Source organism: Polypterus senegalus, chromosome 14 (assembly GCF_016835505.1).
Source record: "Polypterus senegalus isolate Bchr_013 chromosome 14, ASM1683550v1, whole genome shotgun sequence".
Classification (NCBI taxonomy): Eukaryota; Metazoa; Chordata; class Cladistia; order Polypteriformes; family Polypteridae; genus Polypterus; species Polypterus senegalus.
This window is the reverse complement of record NC_053167.1, coordinates 10,884,309-10,892,045: the sequence shown is the minus strand read 5'-3', so window position 1 is coordinate 10,892,045 and position 7,737 is coordinate 10,884,309.

Sequence of the window (7,737 nt, the reverse complement as noted above, 5' to 3'; positions counted from 1 at the left end):
TCTGTAAAATGGCTCTGTAGTGCTGGTATGCTATCCAAAGTTAATCTAGTATAGATAACACTGATGAAACATCCATCCATCCATTATCCAACCCGCTATATCCTATTTACAGGGTCACGGGGGTCTGCTGGAGCCAATCCCAGCCAACACAGGGCGCAAGGCAGGAAACAGCCCACCGCAGACTGATGAAACAATTTCAGAAAATATTTGGTTTTCTGGAAGGGTTGAAAATAGGGAATAGCTTCTAAATAAGGGCTAGTTAACCTAGTAATAAAACTATACCTTCAATTTTAAATGAAGAATATTATTAAAGACTGGAAAAGAGCAGAAAATGTGTATAAATTTTATATCTTAACAATCCTGTTACCTCCCAAAGAGAACAGTTCTGTACTTAGTTTTGCTGCTACATTTTTAAATGCAGGAGTTAGAAATCCATTAATATTTTAAAAAAAGGCATACAGTAATTTACTAGCACAAAGTACACTGCCAACTTATTGATTGCCTAAAATAGATACTTGCAACTGCTGCAAGCCTACTGACAATGTGTATTGTTGTAATTATTAATATGAATTTATTGATGAGCTTTGGCTGCAGTTCTTCAATAATAACTAATGTTATAACTTTAATAAAGAAACTGATGTGATGAAGATGTATAGACTGACTGCAAATTGATCTTCTATCTTTAAAACTGTCAAAAGCTACTTAAATACTAGTCTTATCTATGCAATCACTATCTTTAAACAAATCTTTTATACTGTCACAACAGAGAAACAGCATATATTCTTACTGATGTATTAATATCATGAAGGAGACCAGACATGTGCAAGGTTGAGAACAGTCCCACAAGAGACCTGCAGGCAAGAGAGAAAACCACTCAGCAGCAGTTCTACCTCATTTAAAAGCTAGGGGGCAGCAGACTGCGTGGTCTTTAACCTAGGGGACAGGTCACATCTTGTAAAGAACAGGCCACTGAAAGGCTATTATGGAGACAGGTCATTTAAGGGCACATGGAGGTTCAGGATGCAATGACACCAGCAGCCACTGGAGGGTGTTCTACCCTGCTGTCTTCATGCACATTGTATAGTAGTGCAGACCCCATTTCTAGAAACTGTTCCATGGCTTGGCAGAAAGTGGGGGGGTTTAAAGCCACTTTATGGCTTTTGAATGTTGATGTGTAAGCAGAATTGGGATGAAGACAATAGGAGGAGGAAGTAAGAGATGAAAATTAAAAAGGCAATGCTTGGTGATGCTTTTGAAGTCGGAAAAGTGGTATGAGACCCCACCAGGTAGAAAGTATTTAACCTGAAGTATGTCTAAAGAGTCTGTCGAAATGCACCTTTTTCTTTAGTCTTCTTTTCTGCAATCTTTATATTTATTATCCATCCATCCATCCATTTTCCAACCCACTGAATCCGAACACTGGGTCACAGGGGTCTGCTGGAGCCAATCCCAGCCAACACAGGGCACAAGGTAGAAACTAATCCTGGGCAGGGTGCCAACCCACCGCAGGACACACACAAACACACCAAGCACAATTTAGAATCGCCAATCCACCTAACCTGCATATCTTTGGACTGTGGGAGGAAACCAGAGTACCTGGAGGAAACCCAGGCAGACACGGGGAGAACATGCAAACTCCACGCATGGAGGACCCGGGAAGCGAATCCAGGTTTCCTTACTGTGAGGCAGCAGCGCTACCACTGCACCACCGTGCCACCCTATATTTATTATATAAATATATTTATATATTTACTATGTAAATATATTTATATAATATATTTATTTTGGTATACTTTTGGCTTTGTTAGGATCATTTATGTTACAGTTAGTACCTATAAGAACACCCCTACTCTTTCACTATTCTCTGATACAGTAAATGTATGCTGCAATTATTATACATTTAGATCTTGGAATTGATTTTGTTGTGACTGGAAGGAAGTTTGCTCATAATAAAGTGTGCTTCACCAAAATAGTATACTCACCTTAACAGTTTTAAGGAAAAGTTTTGCCTGACTTCATCACACTGATGACATCTCCCTGGAAGGAAGCAGGTCAAAGGAAACAGAAAGGTGAAAGGCAGAGCTGATACAACTCACAGTTGGCAACAAAAGAGGTAATAAACCTTTCCAAGGTGAATAAAAAGTTCAAAGATGGAACACAGACCAAAGAATCAAAGGTGCCAATGAATAAAAAAGAAAAGATTTCAAAAGAATGAATCCATCGAAAAATGCACATTTCTTAAGAGAGCTTTGTTAATCAAGTATTGAAGCCAAAAAAGACATTACCGTTCAAAATTGGAACAAGAACTAGAAATAAGTAAGGTTAAATACCATAGCATGACTTCTGCTTATTTAGTTATTTTTAATATGAGAAGTAATCGGATTACATTATTCCTTTATTTTAGTCTTATTTTAACAGTGGTGCTTTCCAGTAGTTCTGGATCTGATATTATTTTTACAGCATACTTTAGAAGATTATACAAAGACACACCAGCAAGGTCACTTTTTGTATGGATTTGAAAGTGATGTCTTTGTTGCTCTACTGGCCTCAGGATTCAAAAGGTTTTCATTTTCAAGGTCCTCCTTTTCAGGTTGGCCCTTGTGTGAGGTTGAGCAGTTTAGACTTAACTGCACACATTTAATGGAGTGCCATACAGTCTGGGATTGCTGTCACACATTGTTGGATTTGGTGTGCTCCCCCACAGCCTTGTTCTCTTAGACAGCTGAGAAACTGGATTAATGGATGGCGGTAACCCACAGCCTTGCTTAACTATAAAGCCAAATGATCCTCATATCCACATCCTTATTTAATTACTTTATTGATATGGAAGTAATGAACAGGTTATAACTATATATCCACTTTCTAAAACCATTTATTTAATACCCTGAAGTGGCAAAAACTGCCAGAAACAAATGAACACTTTTATCAGTAATGGAAAATTCCACAAATAACAATGTAACACAGTCAATTATGAACTCAAAGGTTCTTATCTTTACTATCACTAAATGTACTCTGAATTTAGGTGTTATCTTGGACTCAGACCTATATTTTTAATTCTCACATGAAAACACTGTCAAATATTTGCTTTCTCTGGCTTAGAAACACAACCAAAACAACGGTGTAAACCTAAAGTGCAAACTTTTTAGCATAGGATTCCTAAGTTCATTTTCTAAACAGTGTGTCTTGTTCAGGGTCATGGGGGACGTGTCTTTTTCGATAAAAAGTGAGAATCAATCCTGGTTACATTCCAGGATAGGTAAAAATGTAACATTTTGAAAAACAAACTAATGGGTTATGAGGAACAATGCCTCACATGGCAACAGAGGGTACAAGACAGGAACCAACACTAGAAAGGATGCCAGTCTCACTTAGGATGCACAACCTAAAAACTAATTCACTAATTCAAATTGATTAGAATTGACTATTGTAATGAATTATTCTTTTTTCCAGTCTATAGGGAATTTAACATATAGCAAAGTCAATGAGAGAACTTAGTTTCTCCTTACTATGATGAGAGCTAATAAATACTATTAATTACTGTACTGACATGACACTGACAATAGTATAATTATTAAGATAAATACAGTGCTGAAGGGCGGTAGCATCTTTGACGTCTCAGTTATGACTCCCAGCTTGTTGCTTCGGTTATAATGTATTGCCCAGTTCCTTTTTTAAATCCAGTGGAGTCAGCACACTTTGGGACTAAACAATTTATTCTTGTAGAGCTCTTTGAAATGCACACTCTGAAGTCCCTCTGAACACTAAGAAGGCATTACTAAGGACCATAATGAGTGAATGAGTGTACTTGACCACAAGCAAAGTTCTTCACATGAATCTGCAGCAATGAACACAACACAGATGTCCTTAAAATGTTGGTATCCTAAAACTGCTTAATCTGTGTCAAGATAAATTAGAACTCTAAATGCATAATAAACTGCAACACAGTGTCAGGTAAAATTCTAGCTTTTACAAGATTTTTAAATAATTTGGACAAAAAAGAACCTTGAGTTGCAGCCTACGGTTTTAACCCTCTTTCACCCACAGGTGTGCATTTGAGCAAAGGGCAAGCTAATTGCGACATCATGCTAAAATTCTAAAAGAACATTTTTGAAAGAGTTAATAAAAATCATGAAATCCCAGAAAAACGATAAATGAGCTAAGAGCAGCTGCTTCTTTGTTGCACATCATTTTGTCTTATCAGTTCTGTGGGTATCATATTTCTATAATTCTAGTGCAGATGAGAATAATTGTTACTGTTATAAGTCTAACAGCTGTGAACCCCCGTCTAAAGAGAAATAATAAGGAAAATAAAGTGGTAGGGTTACTAAAATGTCTCATTAATAGACATTGCCTAAAGCAAAGCCATGAATTAATTGAACTGACTGATTAACAATCTGTTGATCCATTCCTTTTCTCCAGATTATTTTTGGCACCCATGGGTGGTGTCACATACATGCGCTTGGGAGACAACATCAGGGCTAGAAAAGATGTAATTCCACACCAGGATGAGGGATGGCATTATGACCTAACAGCTCTCTTCTAGTTTCACCATCGGACCAGAAGATCGTTGTTGTGAAGAAGTTGGATTTCACTTCCGGTCCAGACACCCTGAACCCACCTCTTCCAGCTGGAATAACTTAAAATCACCCTCAGTTGCATATTATGGCAGTCAAGAGGACTCACGTCTGAGAAGATGGTCACTGCTTTGTCATTCTTGTTAAAGATATTTTCTTTTTCTCAATCAATTAGATGGGGTTTGACTTTGGGTGCCCCAACACGTGTTCTATTTACAGTGGGTATGAATTAAAACACTCACAATGCCCTATTGGCCTCAGGATTTAAAACAGCATTTTCTTCTCTTCTTAAAACTGCTGGCATAATTGTTTACTGTTTATCTGTTGTGCTTATTTTTAGATCATCATTTCCATTGGCCACCACAAACGCATTATTACTGCCTTCTCTCCTTAGTGTCCTAAATGCCCAATGAGACTTCAAACAAGTGAAAACCTCAACTTGTGAGCCACAACTGAAGGCAAAGCAGACACCATAACATAACAGACTGATCCTAACATGAAGCTGACTGTTCAAATAACAACACCACAAGTGGGCACAGCTCTCACTGTACATTGTAGATAGCACAACGTGGGGCCTGTGGCTTGCTGGCCTAGGTTAAAATGATATTGACTTAAAATCCAAATATATTCACATTACCCCCCAAGGTTTTTTTTATTTTTTAAGATATTCTCACCATTGTGGAGTTTGCTTTCCTTTCAGCCACTACCAGATGCCATACACTTCATCAATATTTGTATATCAGTTTGATATTCTTTTTTTCTGTGATTTAGGTGCTTTAGTTTTGACAACATTGTTCTGATCCAACCATCTGTTACTTGTATGATATAAGAAACTGATGCAAATTCTGATGGGGTCCCTCAGTACAACACTAGAGACAAGGTTATGGGAAAGCCAGAAGACAAATTCTACTGCAAGGTACAATAAAAAAAAAAATAATAATAATATTGTAAAACTTTTGCCACTACTAAAAATGAAATTAAGGGAATGGGGCAGCAAAAAACAGAATGCAGAAAAAGTTACCATAGCTAATTGGATTAGAAGAGCAAGAAATTAGCTGTACTATATTTACCATTAATCCAGGGTAAACAGAGTTACTAAGGAGGAATATTGGAAGCACTATGACGGGGGGCCAGGCAAAAAAGAAGCAACAGAAGAATCAAAAGATTGACCCGAATGTGGTGTCCATAAGTATGAAGGCGGAGAGTACAATACATGACCTTCAAAGGGTTCAGAACTCAGCATAAAAGGCTACAAAGTATTATCACACTATTCAACATGCAGAGATGGCATTACACCCTGCAAATAATTATGACCTTCATTGCCCAAGCAGCTGGAGATCCATCCTGGGTAGAGTACCACACAATGGACACCAGCAGGTAATCTGATATTGATTACAATGGTGTCTTAGGTGCGGTTAACCTTTGCAAATGTTAACAAATTATATACATGTAATAACAATGTTAATAAGACAACAACAACATTTATTTATATAGCACATTTTCATACAAACAGTAGCTAAAGTGCTTTACATAATAAAGAATAGAAAAATAAAAGACACAATAAGAAAACAAAATAAATCAACATTAATTAACATCGAATAAGAGTAAGGTCCATTGGCCAGGGGGGGGACAGAAAAAACAAAAAAAAAAAACTCCAGACGGCTGGAGAAAAAATAAAATCTGCAGGGATTCCAGACCATGAGACCGGCCAGTCCCCTCTGGGCATTCTACCTCACATAAATGAAACAGTCCTCTTTGGATTTAGGGTTCTCATGGAAGGGCTTGATGATGATGGTCATGTAGACTTCTGCCTTTTAATCCATCCATCATTGTTGGAGCATCATGAAGCTTTGAGTAGGCGGAGGTGGCGCAGGCCACCACCACAAAGAAACCGGAAAAAGAAACAGAAAAGAGAGTAGGGGTCAGTACCGATTTTAGAGCCACCATGAGTAGTTATTATGAGGAAATTGAACATACAGAGTATCAGGATTAAGTTAAATTAAATTAAATTGAAGTTATAGAAAGGCCATGTTAAAGTAATGTGTTTTCAGCAGTGTTTTAAACTGCTCTACTGTATCAGCCTGGCGAATTCCTATTGGCAGGCTATTCCAGATTTTAGGTGCATAGCAGCAGAAGGCCCGCCTCACCACTTCTTTTAAGTTTTGTTCTTGGAATTCTAAGGAGACACTCATTTGAGGATCTAAGGTTACGATTTGGAATATAAGGTGTCAGACATTCCGATATATAAAATGAGGCGAGATTATTTAAGGCTTTATAAACCATAAGCAGAATTTTAAAGTCAATCCTGAATGACACAGGTAACCAGTGTAGTGACATTAAAACTGGACAAATGTGCTCGGATTTTCTTTTCCTAGTTAGGATTCTAGCAGCTGCATTCTGCACTAGTTGCAAATGATTTATGTCTTTCTTGGGTAGTCCTGAGAGGAGTGCGTTACAGTAATCTAGTCGACTGAAAACAAATGCGTGAACTAATTTCTCAGCATCTTTCAGTGATATAAGAGGTCTAACTTTACTTATGTTTCTTAAGTGAAAAATGCTGTCCTAGTGATTTGATTAACATGTGATTTAAAATTCAGATTACAGTCAACAATTACCCCATAGCTTTTTACCTCTGTCTTGACTTTTAATCCTAATGTATCCAGTTTATTTCTAATAGCCTTATTGTATCCATTATTGCTGATCACTAAGATTTCAGTTTTCTCTTTATTTAACTTGAGAAAGTTACTATTCATCCATTCTGAGATACAAGTCAGACATTGTGTTAGTGAATCAATAGAATCGGGGTCATCAGGTGCTATTGATATATACAGCTGTGTGTCATCAGCATAGCTGTGGTAGCTCATGTTGTGCCCTGAGATAATCTGACCTAACGGAAGCATGTAGATTGAGAAGAGCAGCGGACCCAGGATAGAGCCTTGTGGAACACCATATTGGATATCATGTGTCTTCGAGTTGTAATTCCCACAATTAACAAAATATTTTCTCCCTGTCAGGTAGGATTCAAACCAATTTAAGACCGTGTCAGAGAGGCCCACCCATTGACTAAGGCGATTTCTAAGAATATTATGATCAATGGTGTCAAATGCGGCACTCAGATCTAAAATGATGAGAACAGATAAATGGCCTCTGTCTGCATTTACCC